At 31.7% G+C, this 23,663-nt stretch overlaps 2 non-coding genes across 2 annotated transcripts; both read right to left on the reverse strand.

The window, feature by feature from the left end:
* Positions 1 to 18,086: 18,086 nt before the first annotated feature.
* On the reverse strand, positions 18,087 to 18,170 carry Trnal-cag (transfer RNA leucine (anticodon CAG)). The gene has a single exon. It is a non-coding gene; the product is annotated as a tRNA-Leu (tRNA).
* Positions 18,171 to 19,885: 1,715 nt separating this feature from the next.
* Positions 19,886 to 19,969, reverse strand: Trnal-cag (transfer RNA leucine (anticodon CAG)). The gene has a single exon. It is a non-coding gene; the product is annotated as a tRNA-Leu (tRNA).
* Positions 19,970 to 23,663: the final 3,694 nt, after the last annotated feature.

A 23,663-nucleotide genomic window follows, 5' to 3' on the forward strand; every position in this document is an offset into this window, starting at 1 on the left:
TAAAAAAGTTCGAGAGAACGCCTAAATTATTGATAAAACTTTTGGTTATAAATTCAAACGAAAATCGGTTGTTGCTTTTTTTGTCTCAAATAATTGGCAAACAAATTTGAAATGTATCATTAATTAAAGTATTTTGCGATATTTTATGATACATTTATAACTAACATGAACAATATGCCTTACATACCTTAGGATGATGCAAAGATCATCTGATATTCCAAACAAAATATTTTGACAATTTACAAAGGTAAATAAGTAATCAATGCCAGGTTATAAATTATTCATTATAAAAATCTCCCAAATGACCTGCATACCTTGCCAGATATAGGTAGGTTAGGTCAAACTAGCTACCATGCAAAGTGTATTATATTCATTGTAGAAAGTAAATGTATAACTGCAAAATATTTAATGATGAATGATTAATAACTAGTTGTCAATAAATAATATTGTGAGGGAGAGTATGTACCTAATATATATACGAGATTAAGAGAATCAAAGACTTTGAAGAAGATATAACAGTCTATTTTTATCTTATTTATGATTTTCTATTTATTGAATGAATGAATGAATGAATGAATGAATGAATGAATGAATGGATGGATGGATGGATGGAAGGACGGACGGACGGACGGACGGACGGATGGATGGATTAACTGATTTGTTTATTTATTTATTGATTTTTAAAAAGTTTTGACGAACCAGTACTGGTATACAAAGGTAAACATGATCGTGGCCACAGTAGTCTCGAACCAACGGTCTCTGGGTTCTGAGGCAGACACCTTCATCAGAAAGCATCCCATTTTGTTCGCAACATTATGCCATTGCTTTCACATTGGTCATATTGCCATAAACAATAACACAAATAGTTGATACAAATGTATCTCCTGTTAACATTAGGCCTACAAATTAAACGACATATTTAAGCATTTTTGACTCAATTTCAAGTTTGTAAACTGTTGAATCCCTACATTATCAGTTTATAAAATTAAGAATACAGTATTGATCAAATATTTAATGCATGTATAAGACGTAATAAGACACTTAGAGGTGCATTTTTTGCAGTCTTTAGAACATAATAATTGCCGTCTGCAACTGCAGAATATCGACTGAACTGCCGCGTGCTGATTGTTGTTTGTCTGAAATAAGAGCTTCACAGCGTTATATGTAGTCGAAATAATGAGAGACTGAGATTATGAAATACTCTTGTACATCATTTAATTCATTATTTCGTAATCAAGTTGTCAACAATTATCGAAAATAATTAAAGAGCTCATCATAAGCAGGAAGTTTAAGATCGCGTGCGTGAAATGTGTTCAGCAACTGTTTCGTTGATTTTATTTGTACAGCCAATAGCAATCGATATCATTTAGTGCGGAATTTTTGAAAGTAGTTTGATATATCAAAATAAATTTCAAATCTATACACATTTAATTATAGGCAATCTTTTACTTCATAAAACTTTTGAAATAATAATTGTATTTGAGCGTTAAATAATAGCTATTTCGTAAAGAGTTAAACACGTTAAAGAAAAGATAATGTAGCTAAGGAAATATGAGAAAATACGATGAAATGTCCAAAAGTTTTTACCACTAAGATGTAAGCATTTATAAAATTATAAAACACATTCATCAAGTCATCATTTTTCTTCCTTTTTGTGTTTTATTTTCCGTGATTTCCTCATCGTTTTTTTATTACATCGTGAATCATTTAAATATCATTTTAAGTACTGTATAAAACAATTATTTCTTAGTTATAAGAAAAAGCTAAATTATCCCCCACAGAAGGATAAACAGTATCTTTTAAATGTATCTCTTACAAAACACATATAAAATCGCATTCAAAACAAACGTCTGTACTGTAAGTCAGTTGAGATAAAAAACAATTTAAAACACATTGATAAAGTTTCCAATACATTTGAGAATAATTGGTTTTATTTTTGGTGTAGGGTTGTAAACATGTAAATTACTTCGACACTTTCAAGGTCATAATTATGATAACTTTTGACTGTTTTAGATACATCAACAAAGTATATAAATCATATAAGCCAACGTAAAATGAAATACAGTGTAATGTTGTTGCTTTAAAGATGTTATATTAATATTTGAGCCGCGTCACGACAAAACCAACATAATGGGTTTGCGACCAGCATGGATCCAGACCAGCCTGCGCATCCGCGCATTTATTAAATTAATTAATTAGTGTATAATAAACAAAGACAAGGTTATTCTGTTAAACTTTTCTCTACCAATATGAGTGATGGTGATCTAAACATGTTTAATTGTGCGTATTTGTGCAACATTCTATAAATTTTCTTTTACAATAACCTTTCAAAATAAAATAATTCATAAGGATAGGAAATGATAAACAGATATACTTTGTTTCTTAATCTTCAATGTATAGTTTAGCACATATTGTACACGTTTATAAAAACGTCTCTTTACAATTCTTAAACAATGGTCATGTTTACATGTTTATACTTTATATTTTACTATTTGCAAAATTAAATATCTTATGTGCACATGGATGATATTCAAATAAAACAAATAAATAAAATTGGATAAAAAGTACAATATCGAGGAAAGGACAATTTCTGGAATAGAAAATAAGTAGTAAAACTAGAAATGTGTCCATAGGACACGGATGCCCCCACACGCCACTGTTCTGTCAATCTTATGACTCTAGGTCAAATATTTTTTGGACTACATGTGCCACAAGTTGAAAACTAAAAATCAACAAAGGGCCATAATTCTGTTAAATTTGGTCGCAGCAAAAATTCCTTCCTTTACTACCATCTACACATTAAGGTTGTTAATCCCTGGAAGTTTAAGCAAAATCTGCCATCCGGTTTAAGAGGAGTTGCATTTACAAAATTTCTACATAGTATATAATGAAAAAATCAACAAAGGGCCATAATTCTGTTAAATTTGGTTGCAGCAAAAATTCCTTCCTTTACTACCATCTACACCTTAAGGTTGTTCATCCTTGTAAGTTTAAGCAAAATCTGCCATCCAGTTTAAGAGGAGTTGCGTTCACAAAATTTCTACATAGTATATAGTGAAAAAATCAACAAAGGGCCATAATTCTCTTAAATTTGGTCGCAGCAAAAATTCCTTCCTTTACTACCATCTACACATTAAGGTTGATCATCCCTGTAAGTTTAAGTAAAATCTGCCATCCGGTTAAAGAGGAGTTGCGTTCACAAAATTTCTACATAGTATCTAGTGAAAAAATCAACAAAGGGCCATAATTCTGTTAAATTTGGTCGCAGCTAAAATTCCTACCTTTACTACCATCTACACATTAAGGTTGTTCATCCCTGTAAGTTTAAGCAAAATCTGCCACCCGGTTTAAGAGGAGTTGCGTTCACAAGATTTCGGGACGTACGGACGGACGGACTGACGGACGGACTGACGGACTGACAGACGGACAAGTGCAACGCTATATGCTCCCACATTGTGGGGGCATAAAAATCTTCTACTCATTAATGGCATGCAAAAATTATTTACTGCAAGTTTAATTCTTTTGTATAATGCAGACAATTATGGCGCCTAAGATTTCCAAAGAGCACAATAACATGTTCTACTGATTGCTTTTTGTCAAATAATACTTGAACTGTTGAAACAAAGGCCTCGAGAAGAACATTGATAATGTCACGTGGTGTATTGATCCGTCTTGTCATTGTCTAGAAGTTTCTAGACTTTTTTTTTCAAAAATATTACGTAATACATTTAAAACAAAAATCCTGAAATATGTATATATCCTTTTTTTTTAAACCCTGGTTTTGTAGACGGATAATTTTAAAATAGAACAAAACAAAACATGCTAGAAATTGTCTTGGGAGATTTTGAAGCTGATCGGTCAAATTTTAGCCTGGCACGTGTAAGCATTCTATATATCTGGTATTGAAACAGGAGGTTTACCTTTAACAAGTTACCTGTTACATGTTCAGCATGCAAATAGAATTAAACTAATGACAGGAGTTTGTATGAACTTCATGATTTGCAAGAAACAATGTTTAAATTGAGCTAAAGCGTGGATCATTTGTATACGAAGAATGCACGCGTTGATTGCTCGAAATCAAAATTAGATGGTTAAAGAGACTACATGTATTTCTGATTAACTTTAATATCACAACAAAATCAGATAGTTACCAAAGATAAACCAATATACAGGCCAGATGAAATTGTAGAGCAGATGGCGACTGTGCTCGGGATGCCAGAGGACGAGAAAAAACATACGCATGAAAAATGACTACACATTCGTGTTTTATCATTTGCCAAATTTTCACTTACTCTTTTGTCAATATTTGAATAAATTAAGTAAAGGCCGATCGAAGAGTATGAAGTTATCTAAGCGAGGGCGAGATAATTAGTAAATAGGGGCATTGGAGTGTTTTGTAAAGGGTCTTTACAGAGGCAGGTTACGATTATTCTTGGTATGTCCTCATAGTTTTCATAAGAATATGGAATCGATTCCTTACACCTGGAAACGTATTGCATTGGCAGTTCTCGACAATTGGCAATTGTCGAGAACGCTTAAGCTCGACACGGTATCTTGTCATTCAAGCTCGGTGCCAGCGATTCTATCATGCCATACGAGGGATGTCCCAATATTCTGTGACAAGATTGTTTAAAAGCTAAATAAAACAGGTACGAATTTGATATTTTAATATGTTATAAACCCATATAATTTAAACATTTTCACAAATTTTCATAGAAAAATATCAACAAAGTTATTTATTTATTCAACGTTGAATTACAGTTATTCGTCCACATTGGATGTTTACAGTTGAATTATAGTTTTTTTTGTTTAATGGTTGAACTATAGTTACTCGTTCGTTATTTCTACACAGCTGATTTTTTTTTTCGTTTATGGTTGAAATATAGCTGATCGTTCACAGTTGATTTGTGGTTTTTCACAAGTGAAAAATAGTTTGTTCACAGATGTGTTCGATCTTAAATGCATTGTTAATTTTATGAGCAATTTGTTCTTAACTACGGGTTTTCTTAATTTTCTTACAGTAAATATACGTGCATTTCTGACATCTTACCAAGAGTAAAATGTTACATTTAGAAATAATCTTTCCGTACTTTGAAACCTTTAACTATCTATTATCTGTTATTTACTGTTTATCTGTTTATACCTTTAAGACTTTTGATTCGATACTAAACTGTGTCAGTGGGCCAACAATTCTGGTAACAAGCTATCATATTTACGAAAGTCTGCAAGAATGGTCCTTTAAAATTCTTTTGACATTGATGTCAAATCGTATACCAGGGTAAAATAAACTTCTGTGAATGTAATACAAAAAAGTATAGTTTAGTTATTCAAAAGATATATAGATTTTATTTTATATGAAAGATCAGAACAAAAACGATAGATACAGACGAGAAAGCTGTCAACTTTCTGACAAAACACTGTTTTAAAATGGATAAGTATTTTAAGCCGGAGAAATAACCATCATGCATTGCAACTCAACTGTTACATCTTGCAGATCCAGCAGTGTAAAATAATCATGAAACGACCCCGAGAACATCATGTACATTTAAGAAACATGACACGTGCTTTCTCTCGTTCATCTTCAAATGAAGAGTACTTCGGCAATGGCTATCGAAAATAAACAACAGAGACTTGCCGTAGAGAAATGAAACTTTGCTTTTACAAGAAAAGTAGACACTTTAGAGAAAAATCCTGAATGACATTTTTTAGTTTACAAAAAAGTTTAAATTTTTATTCAACGTCGTTTTGTTAATTCATACCAGGGAAAAATTCATTTCCATTTTTAATGGGACAGACTATAGAACGAAATTCCAATGATTGCTGTGTGTCTATCTCTTTATATCATACAAGTTGAAACTGTTTCATAGTCCGTCCCCTTAGAGCAATAGGGTGCTGGCTTGATCCTTTAGAGAGACTAAAAAAACGGATTGGAGCACCACACTAAATACCGTATTACGAGGTGCTTGAGTATTTTAATACCCAAATCTTGACTTTTCACCCTTCGGAATGAATTTATAGGGTCTAATTCATCTTTTTACACCTATTTATTTATGATAATGAATGAAAAATGTAAGAATCGTCGAAAAAAAAAAACGATATTTGTGTATTTTGTGATCATGATTTCTGCATTTCAGTGTCTGGAGGTACATGTACTGCTTCAGTCCTATAATGAGTTAAATCCGTGGCGAAATTTCTCCATGACAATTTATGACAACACCTCTCTGCAACTAACAAAATCTATGCCTCTCAAAAAGTATTGCTCAACAAAACGTTGTACTGTTGTAACATATTCACGTGACGATTCTAAACTGCTAACAAGGACTGCATAATAATATAATAACAAAACAAAGACAACATTCTTCCTCATATCCTTACATCTGTAAACTGTATTGATCAACAAAGACTTCAGTTTCAAAACATATATCATAGTAGATATGATCGTATACTATGGAAGATAAATTGAAGATTATCGTAAAGTAATAGTTTTCTGGCATAAACAAAAGTCTCGAAATTATTGTTTCTGGCTGAGAACATAAAACGTCAGAACGTCTCTTCAACTGATCCGAAATTGATTGTTGTAATTCATACTTTCTTTCCATCGATAAGGCAAATTGCAAAAGAAAAAAAGGAAAAGAAATTAAAATGTAGGCATATAATCTGAAAATCTCTTCAATCTTTCTTCTATATAGATGAAAGGAAACGTCGGTGGTATCAATGCTTGATCAATGCATGCTATTGATATTGGAACTTTTTCCAAATTATTTGATCTAAGCCTTTCTCTAGCGTAATGGATAACTGTATTAAACTGATCAAGATGAGTACACTTCTGCAGATGCAAATTTTGAAGAGGCCATGATTCTAAATGTTTCAGTACGGTTAAATGAAGTTCTTCATCCAGAGATTGTCCAAGTATGAAAAGTGAAGGTAATGTTACAGTTGTAGCCACATAGACAGACAGACAAACGGACCGGACGATACAACAACTTTATTCGAGAGCTTAAAATGTTAAATGTTTTTTATCTAATAGTTGTGCAATACACATTTAAAAAAAAAATAATCATGAAATAAGTAAAAATAAATTGACCTTTTGGAAAAAGTCGCATGAATGTTTATCGCCTAAAATCGCCTAAAACAAAATAACTTATAATGATCTTGCATTACTTTATTTTATAACTTTATTTCAAAATGACCAATGAAAATCATTCTAATATTCAGTTCTATCCTGAATATTTTACCGGAAGTCGAATTGATTTTAGACAGCCTTCGGCCAGAAAATAATTCAGCCAAACGTGCACAAACAGATGTATGCTTAAAATTAATTGCACATTAAATTAGCCAATCAATCATTTTACGGCAATGTGAAGGATTATTGGCACCCGTTTACAACTTAAATGCTAGGAAATACTGACAAAATGAAGAGTACGAAAATGATATATTTTTAATGCAAATTTAATGTAGCAAATCGTAGATATTGCAGGCTTGATAAGAATAAGATTGTATAAACGATTTTTAATAAATATATAGAAGCAAGTGAAGAAAATATAAGGTATAAACACTTATATGTCATTATGATAGTTGAAGAGACTATAAGGGACACCCAAAAGGACAGGTCAAAATATTGGGTCAAGATATTACCTTATATTAATGAGTCTAAATCTCGGCTACATAAATTAGTTTTTTGGTCAAGATGTGAGGTCGCTATGGGGGTAAATGTAACGGTCAAGTTACCATTGTTTTGATAAATGTATGAACGTGGAAGTATAAATACACACCTTAATAATTCAAAAGTCCTGCTTAACTTTTTTTTGAAGAAAAACCAATTTATCATAAATGAGGTATTAATTATATTATGTACATTATCGTTTATGTAGTAAATAGTATTGATTTAATTGCATAAAATGTATAAACTCGAACTAGAAAACATGTGCACATTCTGTGCTATTTTTGGACACATTAGCATGCCACTAACAAGACTTAACAATGACTTAAAGATGCATCAAAGGAATTAAGAAGATGCTTACGCCACTTTGCTCCATCCCGTCTCCGTCCCGTAAATCTACAAAAGTACAACAAAAAACTTTCGAGGGAGCGCCATTATTGATAAAACCTTTGGTTGTAAATTCAAACGAAAATCGGTTGTTGCTTGTTTTTGTTTCAAACAATTGGCAAACAAATTTGAAATGTATCATTAATTAAAGTATTTTGCGATATTTTATGATCATTTTTAAAATAAAATGAACAATATGCTTACATACCCTTTGGGGTGAGCAAAGATCACTGATATTCCCCAAAAAAAATATTTTTTACAAAATTTTCAAAGGTAAAAAATAATCAATGCCAGGGTTTTAATTATTCATTAGTAAAAAATCTCCCCAAAATAAAATCATACCTTGCCCAAGATTAGGGAGGTTAGGTCAAACTAACTAGCTACCGTGTAAAGTGTATTAGTATCATTGTTGAAAAGAATGTATAACAGCAAAATATTTAATAATGAATGATTATTAGTTAGTTGTCAATAAATAAAATGGTGAGGGAGACGAGATTAAGAGAAACAAATATTTTGAAGAAGATATGACATTATATTTTTTATCTTATTTATGTTTTTTATATCAATTTAATGAATTAATTAATAAATTTATTTATTTATTTTTATATTTATATTATATTATACTATATTTATTTATTTATTTATTCATGTATTTATTTTTGAAAGTTTTGACGAACCAGTACTGGTATATAAAGATAAACATGATCGTGGCCACAGACGACTCGAACCAACGGTCTCTGGGTTCTGAGGCAGACACCTTCATCAGAAAGCATCCCATTTTGTTCGCAACATTATGCCATTGCTTTCACATTGGTCATATTGCCATGAACAATAACACAAATAGTTGATACAAATATATCTCTGTAAACTGTTGAATCCCTACATTATCAGTTTATAAAATTAAGAATACAGTATTGATCAAATATTTGATGCATGCATAAGACGTAATAAGACACTGTGAGGTGCATTTTTTGCAGTCTATAGAACATAATAATTGTCGTCTGCAACTGCAGAATATCGACTGAACTGCCGCGTGCTGAGTGTTGTTTGTTTGAAATAAGAGCTTCACAGCGTTATATGAAGTCGAAATAATGAGAGACCGGGATTATGAAATACTCTTGTACATCATATAATTCATTATTTCGTAATCAAGTTGTCAAACAATTATTGAAATAATTAAAGAGCTCATCATAAGCAGGAAGTTTAAGATCGCGTGCGTGAAATGTGTTCAGCAACTGTTTCGTTGATTCTATTTGTACAGCCAATAGCAATCGATATCATTTAATGCGGAATTTTTGAAAGTAGTTTGATATATCAAAATAAATTTCAAATCTTTACACATTTAATTATAGGCAATCTTTTACTTAGTATGTAATTCATTAAACTTTTGAAATAACAATTGTATTTGAGCGTTTAAATAAAAGCTATTTCGTAAATAGATACACACGTTAAAGAAAAGATAATGTAGCTAAGGAAATACGAGAAAATACGATGAAATGTCCAAAGGTTTACCACAAAGATGCAAACATTTATAAAACATATTTATCAAGTCATCATTTTTCTTCCTTTTTTGTTTTATTTTCCGTGATTTCTCTCATCGTTTTTTTATTACATCGTGAATCATTTAAATATCATTTTCGTGAATCATTTGAATATCATTTTAAATACTGTATAAAACAATTATTTCTTAGTAATAAGAAAAAGTTATATTCTCCCCCACAGAAGGATAAACAGTATCTTTTAAATGTATCTCTTACAAAACACATATAAGATCGCATTCAAAACAAACGTCTGTACTGTAAGTCGATTGAGATAAAAACCAATTTAAAACACATTGATAAAGTTTCCAATACATTTGAGAATAATTGGTTTTATTTTTTGGTGTAGGGTTGTAAACATGTAAATTACTGCGACACTGTCAAGGTCATGTGATAACTTTTGAATGGTTTTAGATACATTAACAAAGTATATAAATCACATAAGCCAACGTAATATGAAATACAGTGTAATGATGTTGCTTTTAAAGATGTTATATTAATATTTATTAAATTAATTAATTAATTAGTGTAAAATAAACAAAGACAATGTTATTCTGTTAATCTTTTCTCTACCAATGTGATTGATGGTGATCTAAAACATTTTAAGTGTACGTATTTGTACAACATTCTATAAATTTTCTTTTACAATAACCTTTCAAAATAAATTAATTCATAAAGATAGGAAATGATAAACAGATATGCTTTGTTTCTTATTCTTCAATGTATAGTTTAGCAGATATTGCACACACTTATAAAAAAAAAGTCTCTTACAATTCTTAAACAATGGCCATGTTTACAAGTTTATACTTTATATTTTACTATTTGCACGATTAAATATCTTATGTGTACATGGATGATACTCAAACAAAATAAAATAAATGAATAAAATTGGATAAAGAGTACAACATCGAAGAAAGGACCATCTCTCAAAGATAATGTACGGAACACAAAATAAGTAGTAAAAAATCTTCTACGCATTAAAAGGACTCCACTGAGGCTTAAAAGCCTAAAAACATAACATTTGAATTTCTTACATAAATGAGCTGGGGCACTTTAAACAGAAATATATACAAAGATATTAAAGAAATATACTTTGAAATAAATTGAAAATCGTATTTTTATGCTTTTCTAAGCCCGATTTGAGTGAAAAGCGTTTAAACGCTTTTCATTTTGGGCCATTTGAATAATTATCCAGGAAAAACGAAGTGCTCGAATGATCTTAAATTTTGTTCAAAGATTAGTGGTCTAAGCCTACATCAAATGGTACATTTATTTGAAAAAAATATTTTCAGTCCCATCATGTCAAAAAACCTCAGTGGAATTCCTTTAATGGCATGCAAAAATTATTTACTGCAAGTTTTATTTTAATTCTTTTGTATAATGCAGACAATAATGGCGCCTAAGATTCCCACAGAGCACCATAACATGTTCTACTGATTGCTTTTTGTCAAATAATACTTGAACTGTTGAAACAAAGGCCTCGAGAAGAACATTGATAATGTCACGTGGTGTATTGATCCGTCTTGTCATTGTCTAGAAGTTTTCCAGACTTTTTTTCCAAAAATATGTTACGTTATACATTTAAAACAAAAATCCTGAAATATGTATATATCTTTTTAAAAAAAAAAAAAAAACCTGGTTTTGTAGACGTATAATTTCAAAATAGAACAGAACAAAACATGCTAGAAATTGTCTTGGGAGATTTTGAAGCTGATAGGTCTGAGTTTCTTTGACGTGTGTTTCCTGTTACTAATAGGCAATTATGCATTACAGTTAATTAAAGGAGGACATGTAATGATAGTCTATAATGATTGGTATTTTTGAACTGGTCTCCAATCAGGGAGGGGCCCTCAGCACCGGGCGTTCAATCAAGGAGGGGCCCTCAGCACCGGGCGTTAAATCAAGGAGGGACCCTCAGCACCGGGCGTTCAATCAAGGAGGGGCCCTCAGCACCGGGCGTCCAATAAAGGAGGGCCCTCAGAACCGGGCGTTCAATCAAGGAGGGCCCTCAGCAGCGGGCGTTCAATCAAGGAGGGGCCCTCAGCACCTGGCGTTCAATCAAGGAGGGGCCCTCAGCACCGGCCTTCAATCAAGGAGGGCCCTCAGCATCGGGCGTTCAATCAAGGAGGGCCCTCAGCACCGGGTGTTCAATCAAGGAAGGGCCCTCAGCTCCTGGCGTTCTAGATTTGAAGGTTTTAGCAATTGTTATGATTTTATTACACTATTCACAGGACTAGTGTAGAACGGATTCACTTTATCATTCAAATTAAATCTGAGTTTATTTCAAAGCACGAGTTACTTCCAATGTCTGTTTCATTTATTGCAAAGTCTTTGGTTCAGTTTGTATGATTTCTTGCGAGCACAGAAAGAAAATGTGTTTACCTTCTGAGATTATATGTCATCAAGGATAGACACGACACACTGAGAACCAGCGTTGTACGAAAGGAAAAACCAACAACAACAACAACAAAGATTTAAATTTCCAAGCATTAGTAATGTATAAACTAAAAATCATTATTCCAAAATTAACATAAGCAAACCAGTTTCTCTTAAAAAGGACATGCTTTTTAACATCTCGTAATTAAATGGCATTTTCGCAAACAGAATTTGAAAAAAAAAAACATTACCTGATGGAACCATGAGTGCTTAGCTTTAGCAACCAGTATAGAACAAGGCAAGTCTGCACATTGTGTAGTCTTACCAGACTAGACTCTCTACTGTTAATAGCTCAATTTTAGTCCTTAACATTGGAAACCCTTCATTTTCAAATGGAATGTTTCAAATTCAAAACAGGGCAATTCCATTTTACAAAGTCAGCGTCTTTCTGAGATTTAAACGTCATAATTTATGGTGTTTTTTTTCCTTATTTTTTTTTTTTGAAACTTTAAATTTGAATTACATGATTCAGTTTTTGTTTAAAAAGTAACACAGACATTAAAACGAAACACACATACTCTTTAACCATTACATAGCAAACGTAACAAAATATAACATACTATAATGGATAGATAAATTGCACCACGGACTTTCATATTTGAACCAAATAATTAAATAATTGTTAAAGTTAAGAATCCAATTATTCAAGAACATACAAGAATCACCAAATAGCAATTAATCCATAGCGCCGCTTTCTGTCTCATTTTTCTTTAAATTACACGTACATATTTGTTTAAAATAGAAAACAATGATGATACGGCCTTACATTAATCTATGATCTTATTCCAGACAAATAAATTGTAAACAAACACTAATTTGATGTGTAATCTATACCGCAAGCAGTCTCCTGTATGACTTTGCACTAAATCAACTACATTATGTGTCTGTAGGTAGAAATAATGCACAATTTATATACTCGAAGATAAATTGAAGAGACTTTTAATTATGTGTGGTATGACAGACACTGTTAGTTATAGAGATATTAGTTTTTAATCATTGTCTTGAGGCCTTAAATTCTCAAACGTTCGATTCTGTTAAAATCGAAATGATGATTGATTTCCGGAAGAAGTTTCAAGTATTTATTGAAATTTAATTTTAAGGAATTGATATATTTTTCGTGAATTTCATCGAGAAGACGTATATATATATGTATTTTATAATATATTCTGACAGTATTTAAGGAAAGACTTTCCATAAATAATTTCATGAAAGTTGTCGTGTTTTCCTTAACACACACACAAAGTGCACAAATATCTCATTTTAATTGAAAAAAAATGGTATTTTCCTATATAGTTTGAACACTGTGTGTAACATGCTGAAGGAAGAAACTACATCTTTTTGCTACGTCAAGGGCCATAACTCGTGTTTCTGTTACGATACACATTTAAAAATTGTTAAACCCATTTGCACATGAACCATCAAATAAACTAAACAATTTATTAAAATATTTTGTGGTTATTTGTCGTTTAGTTAAGGAGCATAAAAAATTAGGGACGTACATGCATTATATATTCTCGGAAAGTACACATGTCATGGTGATACTAGCATTATTAATTTACTGGTTATGATCATCATTTTCATTACATTTATTTCAGGATACTATAATTATTTTTCAAAATGCATTTATTGACCCAGTGAATAATAAAAGTATTAATCACATACCATGTACATACTAAACATGCATATATTATTCATATTAAGATTTAACATATTACATGTGTATACATATTAAAATTTAAAAGACATTTTACAACAAAGATGCAACTCGTGTAACAAAAATATCTATGGTTTCTTTTTGGCATTGGGTATACCATTCAATAGTACTCGATTCTTGTAATTTTGCCTTCATCGGTCAAGGATCGGAGCTGACCAGAAATGTTTTCTACTCGTGTTAGACTGGCAGTTTATTTAAGATAAGAGATACACGAATTTGTAATTTAAGATATTAAGTGATACACGAATTTGTAATTTCACTTAAAGAGAAAAGTAAGAGGCAAATTTTAGCCTGGCACGTGTAAGCATTCTATATATCTGGTATTGAAACAGGAGGTTTACCTTTAAAAAGTTACCTGTTACATGTTCAGAATGCAAATAGAATTAAACTAATGACAGGAGTTTGTATGAACTTGTTATGATTTGCAGTTTGAGCTAAAGCGTGGATCATTTGTATACGAAGAATGCACGCGTTGATTGCTCGAAATCAAAATTAGATGGTTAAAGAGAATACATGTATTTCTGATTAACTTTAATATCACAACAAAATCAGATAGTTACCAAAGATAAACCAATATACAGGCCAGATGAAACTGTAGAGCAGATGGCGATGTTACATGTACACTGTGCTCGGGATGCCAGAGGACGAGAAAAAACATACGCATGAAAAATGACTACACATGGTCTGATACATTCGTGTTTTATCATTTACCAAATTTTCACTTACTCTGTTGTCAATATTTGAATAAATTAAGTAAAGGCCGATCGAAGAGTATGAAGTTATTTAAGCGAGGGCGAGATAAATAGTAAATAGGGGCATTGGAGTGTTTTGTAAAGGGTCTTTACAGAGGTAGGTTACGATTATTCTTGGTATGTCCTCATAGTTTTCATAAGAATATGGAATCGATTCCTTACACCTGGAAACGTATTGCATTGGCAGTTCTCGACAATTGGCATTCTTGTCATTCAAGCTCAGTGCCAGCGATTCTATCATGCCATACAACAACGTTACGAACGTTACATGGAGACTTGCGTAATGTTACCAGTATGCACATAAGTACACACACTGTTAGAAATCGACTGCCTGTAATACATATACGTAACACATTCACATGGCATCATGTTCCAAACCGTTTGGAATGGACACGAGACCATGTTATTTGGACACAAAATGACTGGGCCAAAGGGCAAAATTTCTTTTTACAGATAAGTCAAGATTCAGTACGGACTTTACGGGCTGGGGTTTGGAAAATGCTTAATAAGCGTTTCCCACCAGTTTCTTTTGAAGAACACATCTCGTTTTGGCGGAGGTGCAGTCATAGTATATGTGGGAAGGAGCGCTTAGGTAAAACGGACCTTCACGTAAATGGTCCAAACGGCACACTGACTGCTAAGAGATATGTCCTCTGGCCTAAACCACATAAGTATGCTACAGAAAGCATCTTCCCATGAAGTTCAACCAGTATCTGTTTAGAATCTCAGGCAGGCTCAGATACCACACCATGAATTCAGAAGGCTTATCAGCAGCATGAGCTGGCGAGGTCAGGCTGTTACTAATGCCCGGCCGGCCACCATACACGCTATTAAAGTAGATTTTTCCGACATCAATAATTTTAGGACGTATTCTTAAAATTGTTGATTTTCATCCCCCGTATCTTTTAACCATTTTACCACTTTTACGCATTAATAAACACTAAAGTCTTCTATAAAATCCAAAGCATACATATTAAACAAAAAAGGCGGTTATAAAATGTGATCGAACACGAGCACGAGTTTTTATATTCTTCACTTATTTCGGGTTATTGTTCTCGTTATAGACAGAGAACTAATTTTTTTGCCTGGTTATCAGGAACCACGTTACATTTAAGACAAGAATACATTCGCTGACACACGGCACATACTTAACAAGTGTTATTATATCTTAAACTGTGAGACAATTTATAGTACACAAACAAAATTTACAGTTAAATTGTCGTAAATTATGTATAAAATGACAGTTACTAGTACAGCTATAACAAAAAAAAAAATCCCTGAACTTTTTACAATAACTACCTAATTGTAAACTACAGCAGTCGTAAAACAGTGTAAAAGTTATATAATTTCAAATTGTCAGTTGAAAGACAACTTTCATGCTCATCCTCTTATGTTTTTTGTAAAACTATTTTATAAAAATTCTATGTATAGAATTGTTTGTCATAATTGTGGACTTTATTTGATATCATTTTCTGCATCTAAGGCACTACCATTAGACAACAACGGAAATATAAGATTTACTTCTCTTTCTTGTGTTATTAGTATGATGTAATTGATGGGTTTTTATTCCTCATACTTATTTTACTGTATAATCGTTTATATCATATATTACATATGTTTTACGATACTGAAATAAATATTTTACGTGTATTTATTAATTTTGTAATGTGAGAAATAACACGATTATTTACTAACCATCCTAAAACATGAAATAAAATCATCAAAATCTTACCTGCTATACAGCTGTTTTATCCTTTAATTTCTAGTGAACTTTTTAATTCAGATGTATTCAACTGCATGTCATTTCACGTCAGTTTAGATTCGAAATTTTGAAAATCAGTTCATGTCTAAATAACACACTTCCTGTTCATTGTTTGCTCTATGAAACGTATCCAACATTATACAAGTTTGATTTTCGGTTTAAATGTTTACATTTTAGGGTCATAACTGATAATCTTCATATAGCTTTCTGTAAATATTTGGACCCCTAAAACAAGCACTTATCAGTTCTTGGTTGACCTCGGAGTCAACAGTGACTCAACATAAAAGAAGAATGTCTAAGTTTTTCAAAAGTCTTTTATTGCCAAATTACAAGATGTATGCACAATGATTTTTGGTTGTTTGCATTACTTGTAGAAAATTTATATTCTAAACATGTAACGTTCTTGTTGATTTGTCCCAAAATAAATAACATGCAATGATATTATATTGATTTTCACTATAATAATTATTAGTTACATATATTTGTTTTATTGCTTTTTTTGTTTTTCTCTCCCTTTTTTGTATTGCAAAAGCATGCCTAAAATGCCAATCTATGCTTAGATTTTAATGACCATTTTAAATGTCTGCACAGACTTAGTTCCATGCTGAATGTCTAAAAAAAATGGCACGTTATTCTCGGACGTTTGCCATTGTCAATATGTTGAATGTGTATATGTTTTCAATAAATGTCTTTCGACTCTGATAAGAGTGACACATTTAGAGAGAAGTTGGCATGTACTTGCGGAGTGATACCAGATAACTATTGAAAAGAAACTTATCTGGCTTACACTTCTAAAATACTCAATTACAAAGATAATGTTATGTTTATAAACTATTTAAATGATTGATGTTTCATCAGTTTTCACCAAAGGGCAGAACTAACAATGCATATATTTAACGCATATATGTAAATCATGTAATCAAATTGTATAAGTTAATGTATTTTATTGTACAAATAAATGCACAATGTCACTTCACAATATTTGTGTCACAATACGACTTGCGAAGCTGCACTCAACGTTATCACAACATTTTTGTGAGCTCTATTCCTTTAAAGTCTAGATATAAATTTTTAATTTAATTATTTTTATACATATATACTTAAGTTATCATATATAATTTTTATTAAAGAACTGGTGATCAATTCTTTTTTTTTTCTATTCATCCCGAAAAATTACTTTAAACAATAAAATTTTGGTTGCCAATCACGTTTTAGGGTGCAGCCCCAGGGTTGGGTACAGCTAATTATTTCCCTCATTTTCCCTATTTTATTTGCTAAGATTTCTCTGTAATTTTCAGTATTTTAAAAATCATGGGTAATAAATATATTTCTATATGTTGATTGATTCATATAAATGTAAGTTAGCAGTTAGCTTTTAAATTCTACCAAAAATATGTCAGAAAATTCAAACAAGCCCTTACTGAACAGAACAGAACATATATTTAATTAGTCATATAATATTATAACACATAACCATGTACATATTTGTAAGATAACCTGCATTGATATGATTCTGGTAGATACTAACCTACTAGTATTGCATTTTCTTTTTCTTTTTTATCTAGATATAGACTTTATTCTTTTAAAAGTGTGTCTGATGTCAAATATATATTATGTTTTGCAAACATTTTTGTATAGATTTTAAAATATAATATAAATCAAGGGAGGTAACAGTTATCAAAAGTGTTACAAGTACTGGTATAATTCTGTGTAAGTTACTTCCCTTTGAATTATAGACGCAATATTGACCATCATATAATAACAATGTATTTGTTAATGAAAAAGAATAGCATACCAACAAAGGATATTTCGTAAAACATTATTACCAAAAACGTTATGTCAGAAGTGGGATTCGAACCCACGCCGGGAGAACCCGACTGCGACCTGAACGCAGCGCCTTAGACCGCTCGGCCATCCTGACTTGCTTATTAACATGCATATTAAATATGCTATTGGATATTACAAATACTATATTCAAATTCTATAATTTTATTTACTGAATGTACAAGATAAGCATCAAAGTCTCTTCAAATATCATGTGTGGAAATATAGCCGGAGACATAAAAGAAAAAAAAATCTATTGTCATTTTTTAAAATTCTTTATCAGAGTAGGTTTACAGTAAACCAGGCTGATTAGTACGGAATGCCGTTAGGGCCATCGCCTATGAATGTGTTGATCTAAAACGCGATAGTCGATAGTACGATGGTGAAAACGCGAAATCACGAAACTACGATGGTGAAAACGCGAAAGCACGATGATGAAAACGCGATAGTACGATGATGAAATCGCGACAGTACGATACTACGATGATGAAAACGCGATAAACTATCGTGTTTTCACCATCGTACTGTCGCGTTTTCACCATCGTAGTTTCGTGATTTCGCGTTTTCATCATCATACTGTCGAGTATCGCGTTTCAGATCAAACCATTCATAGGCAATGGCCCTAACGGCATTCCGGAATGCCGTTAGGGCCATCGCCTATGAATGTGTTAATCTGAAACGCGATAGTCGATAGTACGATGGTGAAAACACGAAATCACGAAACTACGATGGTGAAAACGCGATAGTACGATGATGAAAACGCGATAGTACGATGATGAAATCACGACAGTACGATGGTGAAAACGCGACAGTACGATGATGAAAACATGACAGTACGATGATGAAAACACGATAGTACGATGGTGAAAACGCGATAGTACGATGGTGAAAACGCGATAGTACGATGATGAAAACACGACAGTACGATGATGAAAACGCGAAATCACGAAACTACGATGGTGAAAACGCGACAGTACGATGGTGAAAACACGATAGTTTATCGCGCTTTCATCATCGTAGTATCGTACTGTCGCGTTTTCATCATCGTACTTTCGCGTTTTCATCATCGTGCTTTCGCATTTTCACCATCGTAGTTTCGTGATTTCGCGTTTTCACCATCGTACTATCGACTATCGCGTTTCAGATCAACACATTCATAGGCAATGGCCCTAACGGCATTCCGTAGATTAGGCTTTGGTAGCCCAGTCTGCAAAACGCGCAGTCTGACCAGGCTCAATAATGTTACTTACCTTCTATAAATTTTCAACTTGATTTCCTAACTTTTATAAAGAAAAGTTCCAAAAGTCGCTTCTTGAAACGGTACTTTAAGCTTATGGTTAAAAAGACCATGCAACACAGACAGTGTTAATTCTTTTTATATATGAATAAACGGTATCTCATTCCTGTATTATTCTTTATGTATACTACCCCCAGTTTTCCTCAAAATGTTTTTTTCCCTTTTCCCCAAACCCAACTTTGTCAGATTTTGGGGTTTTTGAATTTTTTAACCGGGACTCTTTTTGAGTCAGACGCAATTTTAAATTGGGGCCCCTTTGAACTTTCCGGTTTTTTCTGACGTGCTTATTTCAAAGCCATAGTGTATTACTTAGATTCTTGCGAATTCCAGTGGAAAATTGAAAGAAAAAAATGTTAAAATCATATATTATTCGTATTTGTATTACTTTTTACCATAAAAATACCCAAAATTCATGTCCTCATAATGTATAGTTAAATGTGTACTATTTATAAATAAACTCGTGATAATGTTAATAAAACATTAACATGCGGGTTACATTATTACCTAAAACGTAATGTCAGAAGTGGGATTCGAACCCACGTCGGGAGAACCCGACTGCGACCTGAACGCACCGCCTTAGACCGCTCGGCCATCCTGACTTGCTTTACAGTGTGCTAAATATGTACATTTACCCGATTCTGTTTTGTTAGCTGCTACTAGCACATTTTTATTAGACTTATTAGGCTGCTACTAGCACTAACAAAAGACGCCTTTTCATACTACAGTATGTTTCTGTTAGTGCTACTAGCGCTAACAAAAGAAGTGAAATACGCATTTCTTTCCCGAATTGGAGATTTTTCGCAAATATTACACGATAATAAACATGTTCTTGTTAATCATTCTGTAAACATTCTTAAATGGAAAGATCGTCAAGTAATAATTAAGGGACAAATAAAAAACATATATTCTATTACTAATGATGTGAATGAATCCGTATATCCAATTAAAACAGCATAGTTTAACTGTAGTAAATTAGTATTTTGTATAACATTAAAAATAACGATTTGTCAAGTTCTGGGCAGACCAATCCTATGCAACATAATTGCATAATGATTATGTCCAAGTACACAGTCTTTTCTGATGCGCATATCGTTTTGTTCTAACTTGTTCTTATCATAATTATGTTTCTCCGTTACTTTAAACAACAACATCCCGGAAATATATATGAGTTAAAAAAGCTATATGTTTGTGTTCGAGTACATGCATAGTTAACATGCAAAAGTAATCTTTCCAGTTTTTCACCGACAAATAGTTATAGAAAACTTTGCCAAATAAATGTGGTTGCATATTAATGAAAATATCCCCAAACTGGTAAAATACATGTATAAGCAGGTAGTATATTAACATTAATATACGTACCTGGTATAAGTTACATAATAACCACACAGTAAAGTTCAGCAAATGATACGTGCATGTAGATCAGATATTATTTTTTGTTTTGCCTTTTTATTAGGTAGCTTTTTTCAAAGGTGAACTTGACTTCATTCTGTATTATTATTCACATGTAAATTGAGGTTAACTTAAGGGTATGGTCCATGATTCACGTGGAGTTGTTTGGAAAATAATACTATATTAATATTTCTAATGGCCTTGGCTTTTGGTTCATAATGGCAGACTACCAGACAGTGTAGATTTACTGATACTGGGTTACTCATCTACATTCTATAAGAGGTTCAAAATTGAAACAAATTAATTCTATGGAATGTCAAAAATGTTATAGAGAGTTTACAAAGAGTTATCCATATTTAATGGTGCAAATTGTCTTCTTTTGATACATAAGATAATGTTTGATGGATATAATTAAGATACGGCTTGATGGATATAATCAAGATAAGGCTTGATGGATATAAAATTCAGAAAAGGCTTGATGGATATAATTAAGATACGGCTTGATGGATATAAATAAGGATAAGGCTTGATGGATATATTCAAGATCAGGCTTGATGGATATAATTAAGATAAGGTTTGATGGATATAATTAAGATACGGCCTGATGGATATAAATAAGGATAATGCTTGATGGATATATTCAAGATCAGGCTTGATGGATATAATTAAGATAAGGTTTGATGGATATAATTAAGATACGGCTTGATGGATATAAAATTAAGATAAGGCTTGATGGATAAAATTAAGATAAGGCTTGATGGATATAAAATTAAGATAAGGCTTGATGGATATAATTAAGATACGGCTTGATGGATATAAAATTAAGATAAGGCTTGATGGATATAATTAAGATAAGGTTTGATGGATATAATTAAGATACGGCTTGATGGATATAAAATTAAGATAAGGCTTGATGGATATAATTAAGATAAGGTTTGATGGATATAATTAAGATACGGCTTGATGGATATAAAATTAAGATAAGGCTTGATGGATATAATTAAGATACGTCTTGATGGATATAAAATTACTATAAGGCTTGATGGATATAATTAAGATAAGGTTTGATGGATATAATTAAGATACGGCTTGATGGATATAAAATTAAGATAAGGCTTGATGGATATAATTAAGATAAGGTTTGATGGATATAATTAAGATACGGCTTGATGGATATAAAATTAAGATCAGGCTTGATGGATAAAATTAAGATAAGGCTTAATGGATATAATTAAGATACGGCTTGATGGATATAAAATTAAGATATGGCTTGATGGATATAATTAAGATAAGGTTTGATGGATATAATTAAGATAGGACTTGATGGATATGAAATTAAGATAAGGCTTCATGGATATAATTAAAATTAGGCTTTATAGATATAATTAAAGGTTTGATGGATATGATTAAGCTAAGGCTTGATGGAATAATTAAAATAAGACTTCATTGATATCATTAAGAAAGGGCTTGATGTATATCATACTGATATTCATAGACTGATTTTCTGAAAGCTTATGCATTTGTCTATGTATGCAGGTAAAACATTTACAGAATCCATTTAAATAAATGATATATCAAGTTTTAAAGAGAACTACTTATAAATTTTTTGTTACAAAACTATTGATATGATGAAAAATCTGGCTTACTGGGTATGTTCTGCTATGTTTTTCTAAGTGAAAGGCATGGAAAGTTACCAATATTTTAACATGCACAATAAATAAAAGATTGTAACTTTCAAATGGTGTATAATATAAAAAGATCCAATGTACATCCATTAAGTTTTATTTGCTACAAAATGCCTATTTTTTCACTTGTTCATAGGCATGAGTGATATTTCAATGGAGTATACAGGAGCTGCTCAAGTATCTCTGTTATCTACAATATTCTATGTAAATTGGTATTGTTAGAAAGACAAAATTTGTAGCTTTTATTACTTTAACATTTTTGGGTATCCTTTAAAAAAAAATTTGAAAAGCATACATTTTCTAATATCAATTAAACATTTTATTCTTATTATAAATTGATTCCCATTAAAATTAAGTTATACAATTTAGTTATGGGGAGAACTTTTTTTCATAGAAAGATAAATAATAGGTTGACTGCAACAGCACTTCCTGCTTCAGCTGAGGTATGAACTCAGATCTCTTTCCATTGGAGGAAAGTGTTCTTATCATTGAACTACTAAAGCTAATGGAAGTGTTACACTGACCAGCCATCATTCATGCATTACATAAATTGATAATTTCATCATATTTAACTTATAATCTTTTGAAAGAAAATAAATAAAAAAGATTGACAAGTTTTCAGTCAAAAATCTAACCCTCTCATTTCGTTACTTTTAATTAGCAAAAGCAGCCAAATCGTTTACAGGGCTTGGAAACTTAAGTTCTTAAAATTACATTTGTATTTCAATTTGAAGACTGTCTGTCTGCATTATTTTTTTCCAACATTTTGGTTTCTAAGCTTTCTTAATAGTGAGTAATTTCTTTATTTAAACAAACATATTTTTATTAAAAATATTACAAATTAACTTAAGGTAAGATATCCTTTCCATAAATTGAGTCTATAAGATATAAAAGTACTAATATATCCTCTGTCACATCAGTGTCTACCGTAAAAAAAAAGTTGTTGGTGAAAACTAAATTGCCAAACAAAAACATGTGTATAATGTTACTTGAAATCAACTAAAACAAAATAAGCTAATAATTACGTTTTAATGCATTTCATTAATCTAACTGGATAGAAAAAGAAGACAGTTACTAATAAATGAATAAACAAGGGTGCCATAGTCACAAAATACGCCCGTTTACGAAAGCTTTAGATGGAGATGGGGGCATTATGGATAAGTGTTATCTAGCAAGCAAGTTTTTATCCTTGGCACTGTGTTGTTAAATGAACCTTAAA

This window comes from Ruditapes philippinarum, unplaced genomic scaffold, assembly GCF_026571515.1.
Source record: "Ruditapes philippinarum isolate M1 unplaced genomic scaffold, ASM2657151v2 ctg2593_1_1_1_1, whole genome shotgun sequence".
Classification (NCBI taxonomy): Eukaryota; Metazoa; Mollusca; class Bivalvia; order Venerida; family Veneridae; genus Ruditapes; species Ruditapes philippinarum.